The 19,774-nt window shown below is 46.2% G+C and overlaps 9 non-coding genes across 9 annotated transcripts; all 9 read right to left on the bottom strand.

Moving 5' to 3' along the window:
- Nucleotides 1–232: 232 nt before the first annotated feature.
- Nucleotides 233–423, bottom strand: LOC130323635 (U2 spliceosomal RNA). The gene has a single exon (XR_008868868.1). It is a non-coding gene; the product is annotated as a U2 spliceosomal RNA (small nuclear RNA).
- Nucleotides 424–2,507: 2,084 nt separating this feature from the next.
- Nucleotides 2,508–2,698, bottom strand: LOC130323637 (U2 spliceosomal RNA). Its single transcript, XR_008868870.1, has one exon. It is a non-coding gene; the product is annotated as a U2 spliceosomal RNA (small nuclear RNA).
- A 2,086-nt stretch (nt 2,699–4,784) lies between these two features.
- Nucleotides 4,785–4,975, bottom strand: LOC130323634 (U2 spliceosomal RNA). The gene has a single exon (XR_008868867.1). It is a non-coding gene; the product is annotated as a U2 spliceosomal RNA (small nuclear RNA).
- Nucleotides 4,976–7,065: 2,090 nt separating this feature from the next.
- On the bottom strand, nt 7,066–7,256 carry LOC130323633 (U2 spliceosomal RNA). The gene has a single exon (XR_008868866.1). It is a non-coding gene; the product is annotated as a U2 spliceosomal RNA (small nuclear RNA).
- A 2,088-nt stretch (nt 7,257–9,344) lies between these two features.
- Nucleotides 9,345–9,535, bottom strand: LOC130323632 (U2 spliceosomal RNA). The gene has a single exon (XR_008868865.1). It is a non-coding gene; the product is annotated as a U2 spliceosomal RNA (small nuclear RNA).
- Nucleotides 9,536–11,621: 2,086 nt separating this feature from the next.
- Nucleotides 11,622–11,812, bottom strand: LOC130323630 (U2 spliceosomal RNA). The gene has a single exon (XR_008868864.1). It is a non-coding gene; the product is annotated as a U2 spliceosomal RNA (small nuclear RNA).
- A 2,083-nt stretch (nt 11,813–13,895) lies between these two features.
- Nucleotides 13,896–14,086, bottom strand: LOC130323629 (U2 spliceosomal RNA). Its single transcript, XR_008868863.1, has one exon. It is a non-coding gene; the product is annotated as a U2 spliceosomal RNA (small nuclear RNA).
- A 2,090-nt stretch (nt 14,087–16,176) lies between these two features.
- Nucleotides 16,177–16,367, bottom strand: LOC130323628 (U2 spliceosomal RNA). Its single transcript, XR_008868862.1, has one exon. It is a non-coding gene; the product is annotated as a U2 spliceosomal RNA (small nuclear RNA).
- Nucleotides 16,368–18,461: 2,094 nt separating this feature from the next.
- Nucleotides 18,462–18,652, bottom strand: LOC130323627 (U2 spliceosomal RNA). Its single transcript, XR_008868861.1, has one exon. It is a non-coding gene; the product is annotated as a U2 spliceosomal RNA (small nuclear RNA).
- Nucleotides 18,653–19,774: the final 1,122 nt, after the last annotated feature.

Here is a 19,774-nt window from a genome sequence, read left to right as displayed (position 1 = left end):
GGCTACTCAAATGATCCAATTAAGGAGGCCATTTAGTCAGCAGCAGCAGAAGTCCTGTGCCTGGACGCTCCAACAGCGGCCAGACACAAGCAGAAGCAGAAGCAGCAGCAGCACCACCTTTTGTTTTTTGGCTGCAGCAGCAGCAGCAGCAAGGCCCACAGGGCTGGCTAGCTGGCTAGCCAGCAAGCAGGTAGCAATGAAAGTAGGAATCTTTCTTTTTAACCCTGTAAGGGGGTGGTGCACTGTACCCGAAGATACTGCCATATCGGGTCAATGCATAGGGCGACGGAAGCAAGCTTCGAAATCGGCCCCCGTTCTCAAAAATCCATTTAATATATGGTCCCCAGATAGGGGACGTATCAGATATTAAACTGATAAGAACAGATACTACACTTGATCTTAGCCAAAAGGCCGAGAAGCGATAACCGTGAAAGGGGCGGGCCCAACAAGGTCCCCTTCATGGGCACTATCACTGCTTGCTGTCAGGGAGGCTGCCAGACAATTTTCCATGCACACTCTGGGCTGGGGGGCAGTCAACCACCAGTACACACAGCAGAACCTAAACCCATACCATTATTGCTAAGCAGCAAGACAGGGGCCCATTGCACTCCCACGGGGCCTTTTTAAATGCAATCCATAACCCGGATTTGCCAGGAACCCTTCTTACTCCTCCTACTTGCATGTGACACTGGGCTTAGGATCTGCATAGGAAACACACACACAAGCACACACCTACCTTTGTTGCCTGCAGATGCCTCCTTGGCTGTCCCCAAACGGTATCAAACCAACACCCACGGGAAGCTGTAAGCATAGAGGACATGCCTGCACCCCATTGGACTTACCTGTGTGGGTTAAACCCGGGTTATTTGACAACCTATGGCGGTGATGGTTCTGCTCAGGCAGAGCAGTGCTGATGCTCCTCATAAAGCTGTCGCTGCTGTGAAGGTTCTAGGTGACATCACAAATCCCTATGGTTACATACACAACAAAGCTGGGTTGTTGTTGTTTACACTCTGCAAGGCCTGTGGAAGTGAGTGACATCATAGCACTGTAGTTCTGAGGGTTCTAGATGGATGCAACAATCTCCTGTTGCTTCTATGAAGGCCATAATAGACGACATCACCAAACAGCTCCATAGTCACATACACAGCAAAGGAGAGATGTTGTTTACACCTAGTGATGTCAGTGGTATTGAGTGACATCACAGCACAGTGCTAAGGCTCCTGGGCCTGGACACAGCAGCGGCTGCAATATCTCAACGGAGAATACGTTTATATATATGTGTGTGTGTGCGCGTATATATATATATATATATATATATATATATATATATATATATTTCTCCGCCGAAATCACTTTTAAACCCATTTCCACCTTTTTTTCCCTTCTCTTCCTCTTACTTTTTTTTCACGTTTTTTTACGTTTTTCTCCTTTTCGCCTCTTTTCTGGGCGTATTATTCTTCTTTTTCTTCTTTTTTTTCGTCTAATGCATACCCCATCAGTGCAGCAATGCTTATTCAATACCGCCAGCAGATGGAGACACTGGGGGATAATTTTCTAAGGATTTATACTGATTTTTCCTGTCTGAATTTGTCGCACAGAAAGTTGCAGGCCAAATATGTGTGACATTTCTGCGACTTTAGCTTCTAGAGCATTTTTACAACATTATACATAGGTGCTGAATACATAAAAAGCGACTGTTCAGCGACAGACAAGTCGCATCGGCTGAAAGTAGGCCAGAATGTCAGTCCATGTTGGAGCAGGTTTAGATACAGTCTAAAGCATAGATCTCAAAGTCTGTGCACAGAATTTAGCAAGGGCCTCGCACCTTCTGATGCATCAGGTAGGTGCACAATAGCATAGCCTAACCCTCTGTACTTTGGTCTATATTGATGCGGGACATAGACAGCCAGCTGATGACCAATCCATTAGTGCAATGGATGGCTGGAAGCATTTGTCTTTGCCTTTGCAATACCACAGAAGCAATGCATGGTCAATGTACAGCAATGACACACCTGTGTGAACAGCCAGGAGACCCCCCCCCCCCATGTTATGTTACATAGTTACATAGTTAGTACGGTCGAAAAAAGACATATGTCCATCAAGTTCAACCAGGGAATTAAGGGGTAGGGGTGTGGCGCGATATTGGGGAAGGGATGAGATTTTATATTTCTTCATAAGCATTAATCTTATTTTGTCAATTAGGAACATTCAGCACCCACCCGCTATCAAGGCAGCTGCCTATCATGTCATGCCCTACCTGCACAGGTGTGCTGGCTACTCAAATGATCCAATTAAGGAGGCCATTTAGTCAGCAGCAGCAGAAGTCCTGTGCCTGGACGCTCCAACAGCGGCCAGACACAAGCAGAAGCAGAAGCAGCAGCAGCACCACCTTTTGTTTTTTGGCTGCAGCAGCAGCAGCAGCAAGGCCCACAGGGCTGGCTAGCTGGCTAGCCAGCAAGCAGGTAGCAATGAAAGTAGGAATCTTTCTTTTTAACCCTGTAAGGGGGTGGTGCACTGTACCCGAAGATACTGCCATATCGGGTCAATGCATAGGGCGACGGAAGCAAGCTTCGAAATCGGCCCCCGTTCTCAAAAATCCATTTAATATATGGTCCCCAGATAGGGGACGTATCAGATATTAAACTGATAAGAACAGATACTACACTTAATCTTAGCCAAAAGGCCGAGAAGCGATAACCGTGAAAGGGGCGGGCCCAACAAGGTCCCCTTCATGGGCACTATCACTGCTTGCTGTCAGGGAGGCTGCCAGACAATTTTCCATGCACACTCTGGGCTGGGGGGCAGTCAACCACCAGTACACACAGCAGAACCTAAACCCATACCATTATTGCTAAGCAGCAAGACAGGGGCCCATTGCACTCCCACGGGGCCTTTTTAAATGCAATCCATAACCCGGATTTGCCAGGAACCCTTCTTACTCCTCCTACTTGCATGTGACACTGGGCTTAGGATCTGCATAGGAAACACACACACAAGCACACACCTACCTTTGTTGCCTGCAGATGCCTCCTTGGCTGTCCCCAAACGGTATCAAACCAACACCCACGGGAAGCTGTAAGCATAGAGGACATGCCTGCACCCCATTGGACTTACCTGTGTGGGTTAAACCCGGGTTATTTGACAACCTATGGCGGTGATGGTTCTGCTCAGGCAGAGCAGTGCTGATGCTCCTCATAAAGCTGTCGCTGCTGTGAAGGTTCTAGGTGACATCACAAATCCCTATGGTTACATACACAACAAAGCTGGGTTGTTGTTGTTTACACTCTGCAAGGCCTGTGGAAGTGAGTGACATCATAGCACTGTAGTTCTGAGGGTTCTAGATGGATGCAACAATCTCCTGTTGCTTCTATGAAGGCCATAATAGACGACATCACCAAACAGCTCCATAGTCACATACACAGCAAAGGAGAGATGTTGTTTACACCTAGTGATGTCAGTGGTATTGAGTGACATCACAGCACAGTGCTAAGGCTCCTGGGCCTGGACACAGCAGCGGCTGCAATATCTCAACGGAGAATACGTTTATATATATGTGTGTGTGTGCGCGTATATATATATATATATATATATATATATATATATATATATATATTCTCCGCCGAAATCACTTTTAAACCCATTTCCACCTTTTTTTCCCTTCTCTTCCTCTTACTTTTTTTTCACGTTTTTTTACGTTTTTCTCCTTTTCGCCTCTTTTCTGGGCGTATTATTCTTCTTTTTCTTCTTTTTTTTCGTCTAATGCATACCCCATCAGTGCAGCAATGCTTATTCAATACCGCCAGCAGATGGAGACACTGGGGGATAATTTTCTAAGGATTTATACTGATTTTTCCTGTCTGAATTTGTCGCACAGAAAGTTGCAGGCCAAATATGTGTGACATTTCTGCGACTTTAGCTTCTAGAGCATTTTTACAACATTATACATAGGTGCTGAATACATAAAAAGCGACTGTTCAGCGACAGACAAGTCGCATCGGCTGAAAGTAGGCCAGAATGTCAGTCCATGTTGGAGCAGGTTTAGATACAGTCTAAAGCATAGATCTCAAAGTCTGTGCACAGAATTTAGCAAGGGCCTCGCACCTTCTGATGCATCAGGTAGGTGCACAATAGCATAGCCTAACCCTCTGTACTTTGGTCTATATTGATGCGGGACATAGACAGCCAGCTGATGACCAATCCATTAGTGCAATGGATGGCTGGAAGCATTTGTCTTTGCCTTTGCAATACCACAGAAGCAATGCATGGTCAATGTACAGCAATGACACACCTGTGTGAACAGCCAGGAGACCCCCCCCCCCCCATGTTATGTTACATAGTTACATAGTTAGTACGGTCGAAAAAAGACATATGTCCATCAAGTTCAACCAGGGAATTAAGGGGTAGGGGTGTGGCGCGATATTGGGGAAGGGATGAGATTTTATATTTCTTCATAAGCATTAATCTTATTTTGTCAATTAGGAACATTCAGCACCCACCCGCTATCAAGGCAGCTGCCTATCATGTCATGCCCTACCTGCACAGGTGTGCTGGCTACTCAAATGATCCAATTAAGGAGGCCATTTAGTCAGCAGCAGCAGAAGTCCTGTGCCTGGACGCTCCAACAGCGGCCAGACACAAGCAGAAGCAGAAGCAGCAGCAGCACCACCTTTTGTTTTTTGGCTGCAGCAGCAGCAGCAGCAAGGCCCACAGGGCTGGCTAGCTGGCTAGCCAGCAAGCAGGTAGCAATGAAAGTAGGAATCTTTCTTTTTAACCCTGTAAGGGGGTGGTGCACTGTACCCGAAGATACTGCCATATCGGGTCAATGCATAGGGCGACGGAAGCAAGCTTCGAAATCGGCCCCCGTTCTCAAAAATCCATTTAATATATGGTCCCCAGATAGGGGACGTATCAGATATTAAACTGATAAGAACAGATACTACACTTGATCTTAGCCAAAAGGCCGAGAAGCGATAACCGTGAAAGGGGCGGGCCCAACAAGGTCCCCTTCATGGGCACTATCACTGCTTGCTGTCAGGGAGGCTGCCAGACAATTTTCCATGCACACTCTGGGCTGGGGGGCAGTCAACCACCAGTACACACAGCAGAACCTAAACCCATACCATTATTGCTAAGCAGCAAGACAGGGGCCCATTGCACTCCCACGGGGCCTTTTTAAATGCAATCCATAACCCGGATTTGCCAGGAACCCTTCTTACTCCTCCTACTTGCATGTGACACTGGGCTTAGGATCTGCATAGGAAACACACACACAAGCACACACCTACCTTTGTTGCCTGCAGATGCCTCCTTGGCTGTCCCCAAACGGTATCAAACCAACACCCACGGGAAGCTGTAAGCATAGAGGACATGCCTGCACCCCATTGGACTTACCTGTGTGGGTTAAACCCGGGTTATTTGACAACCTATGGCGGTGATGGTTCTGCTCAGGCAGAGCAGTGCTGATGCTCCTCATAAAGCTGTCGCTGCTGTGAAGGTTCTAGGTGACATCACAAATCCCTATGGTTACATACACAACAAAGCTGGGTTGTTGTTGTTTACACTCTGCAAGGCCTGTGGAAGTGAGTGACATCATAGCACTGTAGTTCTGAGGGTTCTAGATGGATGCAACAATCTCCTGTTGCTTCTATGAAGGCCATAATAGACGACATCACCAAACAGCTCCATAGTCACATACACAGCAAAGGAGAGATGTTGTTTACACCTAGTGATGTCAGTGGTATTGAGTGACATCACAGCACAGTGCTAAGGCTCCTGGGCCTGGACACAGCAGCGGCTGCAATATCTCAACGGAGAATACGTTTATATATATGTGTGTGTGTGCGCGTATATATATATATATATATATATATATATATATATATATATATATATATTCTCCGCCGAAATCACTTTTAAACCCATTTCCACCTTTTTTTCCCTTCTCTTCCTCTTACTTTTTTTTCACGTTTTTTTACGTTTTTCTCCTTTTCGCCTCTTTTCTGGGCGTATTATTCTTCTTTTTCTTCTTTTTTTTCGTCTAATGCATACCCCATCAGTGCAGCAATGCTTATTCAATACCGCCAGCAGATGGAGACACTGGGGGATAATTTTCTAAGGATTTATACTGATTTTTCCTGTCTGAATTTGTCGCACAGAAAGTTGCAGGCCAAATATGTGTGACATTTCTGCGACTTTAGCTTCTAGAGCATTTTTACAACATTATACATAGGTGCTGAATACATAAAAAGCGACTGTTCAGCGACAGACAAGTCGCATCGGCTGAAAGTAGGCCAGAATGTCAGTCCATGTTGGAGCAGGTTTAGATACAGTCTAAAGCATAGATCTCAAAGTCTGTGCACAGAATTTAGCAAGGGCCTCGCACCTTCTGATGCATCAGGTAGGTGCACAATAGCATAGCCTAACCCTCTGTACTTTGGTCTATATTGATGCGGGACATAGACAGCCAGCTGATGACCAATCCATTAGTGCAATGGATGGCTGGAAGCATTTGTCTTTGCCTTTGCAATACCACAGAAGCAATGCATGGTCAATGTACAGCAATGACACACCTGTGTGAACAGCCAGGAGACCCCCCCCCCCCCATGTTATGTTACATAGTTACATAGTTAGTACGGTCGAAAAAAGACATATGTCCATCAAGTTCAACCAGGGAATTAAGGGGTAGGGGTGTGGCGCGATATTGGGGAAGGGATGAGATTTTATATTTCTTCATAAGCATTAATCTTATTTTGTCAATTAGGAACATTCAGCACCCACCCGCTATCAAGGCAGCTGCCTATCATGTCATGCCCTACCTGCACAGGTGTGCTGGCTACTCAAATGATCCAATTAAGGAGGCCATTTAGTCAGCAGCAGCAGAAGTCCTGTGCCTGGACGCTCCAACAGCGGCCAGACACAAGCAGAAGCAGAAGCAGCAGCAGCACCACCTTTTGTTTTTTGGCTGCAGCAGCAGCAGCAGCAAGGCCCACAGGGCTGGCTAGCTGGCTAGCCAGCAAGCAGGTAGCAATGAAAGTAGGAATCTTTCTTTTTAACCCTGTAAGGGGGTGGTGCACTGTACCCGAAGATACTGCCATATCGGGTCAATGCATAGGGCGACGGAAGCAAGCTTCGAAATCGGCCCCCGTTCTCAAAAATCCATTTAATATATGGTCCCCAGATAGGGGACGTATCAGATATTAAACTGATAAGAACAGATACTACACTTGATCTTAGCCAAAAGGCCGAGAAGCGATAACCGTGAAAGGGGCGGGCCCAACAAGGTCCCCTTCATGGGCACTATCACTGCTTGCTGTCAGGGAGGCTGCCAGACAATTTTCCATGCACACTCTGGGCTGGGGGGCAGTCAACCACCAGTACACACAGCAGAACCTAAACCCATACCATTATTGCTAAGCAGCAAGACAGGGGCCCATTGCACTCCCACGGGGCCTTTTTAAATGCAATCCATAACCCGGATTTGCCAGGAACCCTTCTTACTCCTCCTACTTGCATGTGACACTGGGCTTAGGATCTGCATAGGAAACACACACACAAGCACACACCTACCTTTGTTGCCTGCAGATGCCTCCTTGGCTGTCCCCAAACGGTATCAAACCAACACCCACGGGAAGCTGTAAGCATAGAGGACATGCCTGCACCCCATTGGACTTACCTGTGTGGGTTAAACCCGGGTTATTTGACAACCTATGGCGGTGATGGTTCTGCTCAGGCAGAGCAGTGCTGATGCTCCTCATAAAGCTGTCGCTGCTGTGAAGGTTCTAGGTGACATCACAAATCCCTATGGTTACATACACAACAAAGCTGGGTTGTTGTTGTTTACACTCTGCAAGGCCTGTGGAAGTGAGTGACATCATAGCACTGTAGTTCTGAGGGTTCTAGATGGATGCAACAATCTCCTGTTGCTTCTATGAAGGCCATAATAGACGACATCACCAAACAGCTCCATAGTCACATACACAGCAAAGGAGAGATGTTGTTTACACCTAGTGATGTCAGTGGTATTGAGTGACATCACAGCACAGTGCTAAGGCTCCTGGGCCTGGACACAGCAGCGGCTGCAATATCTCAACGGAGAATACGTTTATATATATGTGTGTGTGTGCGCGTATATATATATATATATATATATATATATATATATATATATATATATACTCCGCCGAAATCACTTTTAAACCCATTTCCACCTTTTTTTCCCTTCTCTTCCTCTTACTTTTTTTTCACGTTTTTTTACGTTTTTCTCCTTTTCGCCTCTTTTCTGGGCGTATTATTCTTCTTTTTCTTCTTTTTTTTCGTCTAATGCATACCCCATCAGTGCAGCAATGCTTATTCAATACCGCCAGCAGATGGAGACACTGGGGGATAATTTTCTAAGGATTTATACTGATTTTTCCTGTCTGAATTTGTCGCACAGAAAGTTGCAGGCCAAATATGTGTGACATTTCTGCGACTTTAGCTTCTAGAGCATTTTTACAACATTATACATAGGTGCTGAATACATAAAAAGCGACTGTTCAGCGACAGACAAGTCGCATCGGCTGAAAGTAGGCCAGAATGTCAGTCCATGTTGGAGCAGGTTTAGATACAGTCTAAAGCATAGATCTCAAAGTCTGTGCACAGAATTTAGCAAGGGCCTCGCACCTTCTGATGCATCAGGTAGGTGCACAATAGCATAGCCTAACCCTCTGTACTTTGGTCTATATTGATGCGGGACATAGACAGCCAGCTGATGACCAATCCATTAGTGCAATGGATGGCTGGAAGCATTTGTCTTTGCCTTTGCAATACCACAGAAGCAATGCATGGTCAATGTACAGCAATGACACACCTGTGTGAACAGCCAGGAGACCCCCCCCCCCCCATGTTATGTTACATAGTTACATAGTTAGTACGGTCGAAAAAAGACATATGTCCATCAAGTTCAACCAGGGAATTAAGGGGTAGGGGTGTGGCGCGATATTGGGGAAGGGATGAGATTTTATATTTCTTCATAAGCATTAATCTTATTTTGTCAATTAGGAACATTCAGCACCCACCCGCTATCAAGGCAGCTGCCTATCATGTCATGCCCTACCTGCACAGGTGTGCTGGCTACTCAAATGATCCAATTAAGGAGGCCATTTAGTCAGCAGCAGCAGAAGTCCTGTGCCTGGACGCTCCAACAGCGGCCAGACACAAGCAGAAGCAGAAGCAGCAGCACCACCTTTTGTTTTTTGGCTGCAGCAGCAGCAGCAGCAGCAAGGCCCACAGGGCTGGCTAGCTGGCTAGCCAGCAAGCAGGTAGCAATGAAAGTAGGAATCTTTCTTTTTAACCCTGTAAGGGGGTGGTGCACTGTACCCGAAGATACTGCCATATCGGGTCAATGCATAGGGCGACGGAAGCAAGCTTCGAAATCGGCCCCCGTTCTCAAAAATCCATTTAATATATGGTCCCCAGATAGGGGACGTATCAGATATTAAACTGATAAGAACAGATACTACACTTGATCTTAGCCAAAAGGCCGAGAAGCGATAACCGTGAAAGGGGCGGGCCCAACAAGGTCCCCTTCATGGGCACTATCACTGCTTGCTGTCAGGGAGGCTGCCAGACAATTTTCCATGCACACTCTGGGCTGGGGGGCAGTCAACCACCAGTACACACAGCAGAACCTAAACCCATACCATTATTGCTAAGCAGCAAGACAGGGGCCCATTGCACTCCCACGGGGCCTTTTTAAATGCAATCCATAACCCGGATTTGCCAGGAACCCTTCTTACTCCTCCTACTTGCATGTGACACTGGGCTTAGGATCTGCATAGGAAACACACACACAAGCACACACCTACCTTTGTTGCCTGCAGATGCCTCCTTGGCTGTCCCCAAACGGTATCAAACCAACACCCACGGGAAGCTGTAAGCATAGAGGACATGCCTGCACCCCATTGGACTTACCTGTGTGGGTTAAACCCGGGTTATTTGACAACCTATGGCGGTGATGGTTCTGCTCAGGCAGAGCAGTGCTGATGCTCCTCATAAAGCTGTCGCTGCTGTGAAGGTTCTAGGTGACATCACAAATCCCTATGGTTACATACACAACAAAGCTGGGTTGTTGTTGTTTACACTCTGCAAGGCCTGTGGAAGTGAGTGACATCATAGCACTGTAGTTCTGAGGGTTCTAGATGGATGCAACAATCTCCTGTTGCTTCTATGAAGGCCATAATAGACGACATCACCAAACAGCTCCATAGTCACATACACAGCAAAGGAGAGATGTTGTTTACACCTAGTGATGTCAGTGGTATTGAGTGACATCACAGCACAGTGCTAAGGCTCCTGGGCCTGGACACAGCAGCGGCTGCAATATCTCAACGGAGAATACGTTTATATATATGTGTGTGTGTGCGCGTATATATATATATATATATATATATATATATATATATATATATATTTCTCCGCCGAAATCACTTTTAAACCCATTTCCACCTTTTTTTCCCTTCTCTTCCTCTTACTTTTTTTTCACGTTTTTTTACGTTTTTCTCCTTTTCGCCTCTTTTCTGGGCGTATTATTCTTCTTTTTCTTCTTTTTTTTCGTCTAATGCATACCCCATCAGTGCAGCAATGCTTATTCAATACCGCCAGCAGATGGAGACACTGGGGGATAATTTTCTAAGGATTTATACTGATTTTTCCTGTCTGAATTTGTCGCACAGAAAGTTGCAGGCCAAATATGTGTGACATTTCTGCGACTTTAGCTTCTAGAGCATTTTTACAACATTATACATAGGTGCTGAATACATAAAAAGCGACTGTTCAGCGACAGACAAGTCGCATCGGCTGAAAGTAGGCCAGAATGTCAGTCCATGTTGGAGCAGGTTTAGATACAGTCTAAAGCATAGATCTCAAAGTCTGTGCACAGAATTTAGCAAGGGCCTCGCACCTTCTGATGCATCAGGTAGGTGCACAATAGCATAGCCTAACCCTCTGTACTTTGGTCTATATTGATGCGGGACATAGACAGCCAGCTGATGACCAATCCATTAGTGCAATGGATGGCTGGAAGCATTTGTCTTTGCCTTTGCAATACCACAGAAGCAATGCATGGTCAATGTACAGCAATGACACACCTGTGTGAACAGCCAGGAGACCCCCCCCCCCCATGTTATGTTACATAGTTACATAGTTAGTACGGTCGAAAAAAGACATATGTCCATCAAGTTCAACCAGGGAATTAAGGGGTAGGGGTGTGGCGCGATATTGGGGAAGGGATGAGATTTTATATTTCTTCATAAGCATTAATCTTATTTTGTCAATTAGGAACATTCAGCACCCACCCGCTATCAAGGCAGCTGCCTATCATGTCATGCCCTACCTGCACAGGTGTGCTGGCTACTCAAATGATCCAATTAAGGAGGCCATTTAGTCAGCAGCAGCAGAAGTCCTGTGCCTGGACGCTCCAACAGCGGCCAGACACAAGCAGAAGCAGAAGCAGCAGCAGCACCACCTTTTGTTTTTTGGCTGCAGCAGCAGCAGCAGCAAGGCCCACAGGGCTGGCTAGCTGGCTAGCCAGCAAGCAGGTAGCAATGAAAGTAGGAATCTTTCTTTTTAACCCTGTAAGGGGGTGGTGCACTGTACCCGAAGATACTGCCATATCGGGTCAATGCATAGGGCGACGGAAGCAAGCTTCGAAATCGGCCCCCGTTCTCAAAAATCCATTTAATATATGGTCCCCAGATAGGGGACGTATCAGATATTAAACTGATAAGAACAGATACTACACTTGATCTTAGCCAAAAGGCCGAGAAGCGATAACCGTGAAAGGGGCGGGCCCAACAAGGTCCCCTTCATGGGCACTATCACTGCTTGCTGTCAGGGAGGCTGCCAGACAATTTTCCATGCACACTCTGGGCTGGGGGGCAGTCAACCACCAGTACACACAGCAGAACCTAAACCCATACCATTATTGCTAAGCAGCAAGACAGGGGCCCATTGCACTCCCACGGGGCCTTTTTAAATGCAATCCATAACCCGGATTTGCCAGGAACCCTTCTTACTCCTCCTACTTGCATGTGACACTGGGCTTAGGATCTGCATAGGAAACACACACACAAGCACACACCTACCTTTGTTGCCTGCAGATGCCTCCTTGGCTGTCCCCAAACGGTATCAAACCAACACCCACGGGAAGCTGTAAGCATAGAGGACATGCCTGCACCCCATTGGACTTACCTGTGTGGGTTAAACCCGGGTTATTTGACAACCTATGGCGGTGATGGTTCTGCTCAGGCAGAGCAGTGCTGATGCTCCTCATAAAGCTGTCGCTGCTGTGAAGGTTCTAGGTGACATCACAAATCCCTATGGTTACATACACAACAAAGCTGGGTTGTTGTTGTTTACACTCTGCAAGGCCTGTGGAAGTGAGTGACATCATAGCACTGTAGTTCTGAGGGTTCTAGATGGATGCAACAATCTCCTGTTGCTTCTATGAAGGCCATAATAGACGACATCACCAAACAGCTCCATAGTCACATACACAGCAAAGGAGAGATGTTGTTTACACCTAGTGATGTCAGTGGTATTGAGTGACATCACAGCACAGTGCTAAGGCTCCTGGGCCTGGACACAGCAGCGGCTGCAATATCTCAACGGAGAATACGTTTATATATATGTGTGTGTGTGCGCGTATATATATATATATATATATATATATATATATATATATATTTCTCCGCCGAAATCACTTTTAAACCCATTTCCACCTTTTTTTCCCTTCTCTTCCTCTTACTTTTTTTTCACGTTTTTTTACGTTTTTCTCCTTTTCGCCTCTTTTCTGGGCGTATTATTCTTCTTTTTCTTCTTTTTTTTCGTCTAATGCATACCCCATCAGTGCAGCAATGCTTATTCAATACCGCCAGCAGATGGAGACACTGGGGGATAATTTTCTAAGGATTTATACTGATTTTTCCTGTCTGAATTTGTCGCACAGAAAGTTGCAGGCCAAATATGTGTGACATTTCTGCGACTTTAGCTTCTAGAGCATTTTTACAACATTATACATAGGTGCTGAATACATAAAAAGCGACTGTTCAGCGACAGACAAGTCGCATCGGCTGAAAGTAGGCCAGAATGTCAGTCCATGTTGGAGCAGGTTTAGATACAGTCTAAAGCATAGATCTCAAAGTCTGTGCACAGAATTTAGCAAGGGCCTCGCACCTTCTGATGCATCAGGTAGGTGCACAATAGCATAGCCTAACCCTCTGTACTTTGGTCTATATTGATGCGGGACATAGACAGCCAGCTGATGACCAATCCATTAGTGCAATGGATGGCTGGAAGCATTTGTCTTTGCCTTTGCAATACCACAGAAGCAATGCATGGTCAATGTACAGCAATGACACACCTGTGTGAACAGCCAGGAGACCCCCCCCCCCCCATGTTATGTTACATAGTTACATAGTTAGTACGGTCGAAAAAAGACATATGTCCATCAAGTTCAACCAGGGAATTAAGGGGTAGGGGTGTGGCGCGATATTGGGGAAGGGATGAGATTTTATATTTCTTCATAAGCATTAATCTTATTTTGTCAATTAGGAACATTCAGCACCCACCCGCTATCAAGGCAGCTGCCTATCATGTCATGCCCTACCTGCACAGGTGTGCTGGCTACTCAAATGATCCAATTAAGGAGGCCATTTAGTCAGCAGCAGCAGAAGTCCTGTGCCTGGACGCTCCAACAGCGGCCAGACACAAGCAGAAGCAGAAGCAGCAGCAGCACCACCTTTTGTTTTTTGGCTGCAGCAGCAGCAGCAGCAAGGCCCACAGGGCTGGCTAGCTGGCTAGCCAGCAAGCAGGTAGCAATGAAAGTAGGAATCTTTCTTTTTAACCCTGTAAGGGGGTGGTGCACTGTACCCGAAGATACTGCCATATCGGGTCAATGCATAGGGCGACGGAAGCAAGCTTCGAAATCGGCCCCCGTTCTCAAAAATCCATTTAATATATGGTCCCCAGATAGGGGACGTATCAGATATTAAACTGATAAGAACAGATACTACACTTGATCTTAGCCAAAAGGCCGAGAAGCGATAACCGTGAAAGGGGCGGGCCCAACAAGGTCCCCTTCATGGGCACTATCACTGCTTGCTGTCAGGGAGGCTGCCAGACAATTTTCCATGCACACTCTGGGCTGGGGGGCAGTCAACCACCAGTACACACAGCAGAACCTAAACCCATACCATTATTGCTAAGCAGCAAGACAGGGGCCCATTGCACTCCCACGGGGCCTTTTTAAATGCAATCCATAACCCGGATTTGCCAGGAACCCTTCTTACTCCTCCTACTTGCATGTGACACTGGGCTTAGGATCTGCATAGGAAACACACACACAAGCACACACCTACCTTTGTTGCCTGCAGATGCCTCCTTGGCTGTCCCCAAACGGTATCAAACCAACACCCACGGGAAGCTGTAAGCATAGAGGACATGCCTGCACCCCATTGGACTTACCTGTGTGGGTTAAACCCGGGTTATTTGACAACCTATGGCGGTGATGGTTCTGCTCAGGCAGAGCAGTGCTGATGCTCCTCATAAAGCTGTCGCTGCTGTGAAGGTTCTAGGTGACATCACAAATCCCTATGGTTACATACACAACAAAGCTGGGTTGTTGTTGTTTACACTCTGCAAGGCCTGTGGAAGTGAGTGACATCATAGCACTGTAGTTCTGAGGGTTCTAGATGGATGCAACAATCTCCTGTTGCTTCTATGAAGGCCATAATAGACGACATCACCAAACAGCTCCATAGTCACATACACAGCAAAGGAGAGATGTTGTTTACACCTAGTGATGTCAGTGGTATTGAGTGACATCACAGCACAGTGCTAAGGCTCCTGGGCCTGGACACAGCAGCGGCTGCAATATCTCAACGGAGAATACGTTTATATATATGTGTGTGTGTGCGCGTATATATATATATATATATATATATATATATATATATATATATTTCTCCGCCGAAATCACTTTTAAACCCATTTCCACCTTTTTTTCCCTTCTCTTCCTCTTACTTTTTTTTCACGTTTTTTTACGTTTTTCTCCTTTTCGCCTCTTTTCTGGGCGTATTATTCTTCTTTTTCTTCTTTTTTTTCGTCTAATGCATACCCCATCAGTGCAGCAATGCTTATTCAATACCGCCAGCAGATGGAGACACTGGGGGATAATTTTCTAAGGATTTATACTGATTTTTCCTGTCTGAATTTGTCGCACAGAAAGTTGCAGGCCAAATATGTGTGACATTTCTGCGACTTTAGCTTCTAGAGCATTTTTACAACATTATACATAGGTGCTGAATACATAAAAAGCGACTGTTCAGCGACAGACAAGTCGCATCGGCTGAAAGTAGGCCAGAATGTCAGTCCATGTTGGAGCAGGTTTAGATACAGTCTAAAGCATAGATCTCAAAGTCTGTGCACAGAATTTAGCAAGGGCCTCGCACCTTCTGATGCATCAGGTAGGTGCACAATAGCATAGCCTAACCCTCTGTACTTTGGTCTATATTGATGCGGGACATAGACAGCCAGCTGATGACCAATCCATTAGTGCAATGGATGGCTGGAAGCATTTGTCTTTGCCTTTGCAATACCACAGAAGCAATGCATGGTCAATGTACAGCAATGACACACCTGTGTGAACAGCCAGGAGACCCCCCCCCCCACCCCCCATGTTATGTTACATAGTTACATAGTTAGTACGGTCGAAAAAAGACATATGTCCATCAAGTTCAACCAGGGAATTAAGGGGTAGGGGTGTGGCGCGATATTGGGGAAGGGATGAGATTTTATATTTCTTCATAAGCATTAATCTTATTTTGTCAATTAGGAACATTCAGCACCCACCCGCTATCAAGGCAGCTGCCTATCATGTCATGCCCTACCTGCACAGGTGTGCTGGCTACTCAAATTATCCAATTAAGGAGGCCATTTAGTCAGCAGCAGCAGAAGTCCTGTGCCTGGACGCTCCAACAGCGGCCAGACACAAGCAGAAGCAGAAGCAGCAGCAGCACCACCTTTTGTTTTTTGGCTGCAGCAGCAGCAGCAGCAAGGCCCACAGGGCTGGCTAGCTGGCTAGCCAGCAAGCAGGTAGCAATGAAAGTAGGAATCTTTCTTTTTAACCCTGTAAGGGGGTGGTGCACTGTACCCGAAGATACTGCCATATCGGGTCAATGCATAGGGCGACGGAAGCAAGCTTCGAAATCGGCCCCCGTTCTCAAAAATCCATTTAATATATGGTCCCCAGATAGGGGACGTATCAGATATTAAACTGATAAGAACAGATACTACACTTGATCTTAGCCAAAAGGCCGAGAAGCGATAACCGTGAAAGGGGCGGGCCCAACAAGGTCCCCTTCATGGGCACTATCACTGCTTGCTGTCAGGGAGGCTGCCAGACAATTTTCCATGCACACTCTGGGCTGGGGGGCAGTCAACCACCAGTACACACAGCAGAACCTAAACCCATACCATTATTGCTAAGCAGCAAGACAGGGGCCCATTGCACTCCCACGGGGCCTTTTTAAATGCAATCCATAACCCGGATTTGCCAGGAACCCTTCTTACTCCTCCTACTTGCATGTGACACTGGGCTTAGGATCTGCATAGGAAACACACACACAAGCACACACCTACCTTTGTTGCCTGCAGATGCCTCCTTGGCTGTCCCCAAACGGTATCAAACCAACACCCACGGGAAGCTGTAAGCATAGAGGACATGCCTGCACCCCATTGGACTTACCTGTGTGGGTTAAACCCGGGTTATTTGACAACCTATGGCGGTGATGGTTCTGCTCAGGCAGAGCAGTGCTGATGCTCCTCATAAAGCTGTCGCTGCTGTGAAGGTTCTAGGTGACATCACAAATCCCTATGGTTACATACACAACAAAGCTGGGTTGTTGTTGTTTACACTCTGCAAGGCCTGTGGAAGTGAGTGACATCATAGCACTGTAGTTCTGAGGGTTCTAGATGGATGCAACAATCTCCTGTTGCTTCTATGAAGGCCATAATAGACGACATCACCAAACAGCTCCATAGTCACATACACAGCAAAGGAGAGATGTTGTTTACACCTAGTGATGTCAGTGGTATTGAGTGACATCACAGCACAGTGCTAAGGCTCCTGGGCCTGGACACAGCAGCGGCTGCAATATCTCAACGGAGAATACGTTTATATATATGTGTGTGTGTGCGCGTATATATATATATATATATATATATATATATATATATATATATATATATTTCTCCGCCGAAATCACTTTTAAACCCATTTCCACCTTTTTTTCCCTTTTCTTCCTCTTACTTTTTTTTCACGTTTTTTTACGTTTTTCTCCTTTTCGCCTCTTTTCTGGGCGTATTATTCTTCTTTTTCTTCTTTTTTTTCGTCTAATGCATACCCCATCAGTGCAGCAATGCTTATTCAATACCGCCAGCAGATGGAGACACTGGGGGATAATTTTCTAAGGATTTATACTGATTTTTCCTGTCTGAATTTGTCGCACAGAAAGTTGCAGGCCAAATATGTGTGACATTTCTGCAACTTTAGCTTCTAGAGCATTTTTACAACATTATACATAGGTGCTGAATACATAAAAAGCGACTGTTCAGCGACAGACAAGTCGCATCGGCTGAAAGTAGGCCAGAATGTCAGTCCATGTTGGAGCAGGTTTAGATACAGTCTAAAGCATAGATCTCAAAGTCTGTGCACAGAATTTAGCAAGGGCCTCGCACCTTCTGATGCATCAGGTAGGTGCACAATAGCATAGCCTAACCCTCTGTACTTTGGTCTATATTGATGCGGGACATAGACAGCCAGCTGATGACCAATCCATTAGTGCAATGGATGGCTGGAAGCATTTGTCTTTGCCTTTGCAATACCACAGAAGCAATGCATGGTCAATGTACAGCAATGACACACCTGTGTGAACAGCCAGGAGACCCCCCCCCCCCCCCCATGTTATGTTACATAGTTACATAGTTAGTACGGTCGAAAAAAGACATATGTCCATCAAGTTCAACCAGGGAATTAAGGGGTAGGGGTGTGGCGCGATATTGGGGAAGGGATGAGATTTTATATTTCTTCATAAGCATTAATCTTATTTTGTCAATTAGGAACATTCAGCACCCACCCGCTATCAAGGCAGCTGCCTATCATGTCATGCCCTACCTGCACAGGTGTGCTGGCTACTCAAATGATCCAATTAAGGAGGCCATTTAGTCAGCAGCAGCAGAAGTCCTGTGCCTGGACGCTCCAACAGCGGCCAGACACAAGCAGAAGCAGAAGCAGCAGCAGCACCACCTTTTGTTTTTTGGCTGCAGCAGCAGCAGCAGCAAGGCCCACAGGGCTGGCTAGCTGGCTAGCCAGCAAGCAGGTAGCAATGAAAGTAGGAATCTTTCTTTTTAACCCTGTAAGGGGGTGGTGCACTGTACCCGAAGATACTGCCATATCGGGTCAATGCATAGGGCGACGGAAGCAAGCTTCGAAATCGGCCCCCGTTCTCAAAAATCCATTTAATATATGGTCCCCAGATAGGGGACGTATCAGATATTAAACTGATAAGAACAGATACTACACTTGATCTTAGCCAAAAGGCCGAGAAGCGATAACCGTGAAAGGGGCGGGCCCAACAAGGTCCCCTTCATGGGCACTATCACTGCTTGCTGTCAGGGAGGCTGCCAGACAATTTTCCATGCACACTCTGGGCTGGGGGGCAGTCAACCACCAGTACACACAGCAGAACCTAAACCCATACCATTATTGCTAAGCAGCAAGACAGGGGCCCATTGCACTCCCACGGGGCCTTTTTAAATGCAATCCATAACCCGGATTTGCCAGGAACCCTTCTTACTCCTCCTACTTGCATGTGACACTGGGCTTAGGATCTGCATAGGAAACACACACACAAGCACACACCTACCTTTGTTGCCTGCAGATGCCTCCTTGGCTGTCCCCAAACGGTATCAAACCAACACCCACGGGAAGCTGTAAGCATAGAGGACATGCCTGCACCCCATTGGACTTACCTGTGTGGGTTAAACCCGGGTTATTTGACAACCTATGGCGGTGATGGTTCTGCTCAGGCAGAGCAGTGCTGATGCTCCTCATAAAGCTGTCGCTGCTGTGAAGGTTCTAGGTGACATCACAAATCCCTATGGTTACATACACAACAAAGCTGGGTTGTTGTTGTTTACACTCTGCAAGGCCTGTGGAAGTGAGTGACATCATAGCACTGTAGTTCTGAGGGTTCTAGATGGATGCAACAATCTCCTGTTGCTTCTATGAAGGCCATAATAGACGACATCACCAAACAGCTCCATAGTCACATACACAGCAAAGGAGAGATGTTGTTTACACCTAGTGATGTCAGTGGTATTGAGTGACATCACAGCACAGTGCTAAGGCTCCTGGGCCTGGACACAGCAGCGGCTGCAATATCTCAACGGAGAATACGTTTATATATATGTGTGTGTGTGCGCGTATATATATATATATATATATATATATATATATATATATATATATATATTTCTCCGCCGAAATCACTTTTAAACCCATTTCCACCTTTTTTTCCCTTCTCTTCCTCTTACTTTTTTTTCACGTTTTTTTACGTTTTTCTCCTTTTCGCCTCTTTTCTGGGCGTATTATTCTTCTTTTTCTTCTTTTTTTTCGTCTAATGCATACCCCATCAGTGCAGCAATGCTTATTCAATACCGCCAGCAGATGGAG

Source organism: Hyla sarda, unplaced genomic scaffold, assembly GCF_029499605.1.
Source record: "Hyla sarda isolate aHylSar1 unplaced genomic scaffold, aHylSar1.hap1 scaffold_2520, whole genome shotgun sequence".
NCBI classification, from domain to species: domain Eukaryota; kingdom Metazoa; phylum Chordata; class Amphibia; order Anura; family Hylidae; genus Hyla; species Hyla sarda.
The sequence above is the reverse complement of the archived record's forward strand: the minus strand, read 5'-3'. Positions and strand labels throughout refer to the sequence as shown.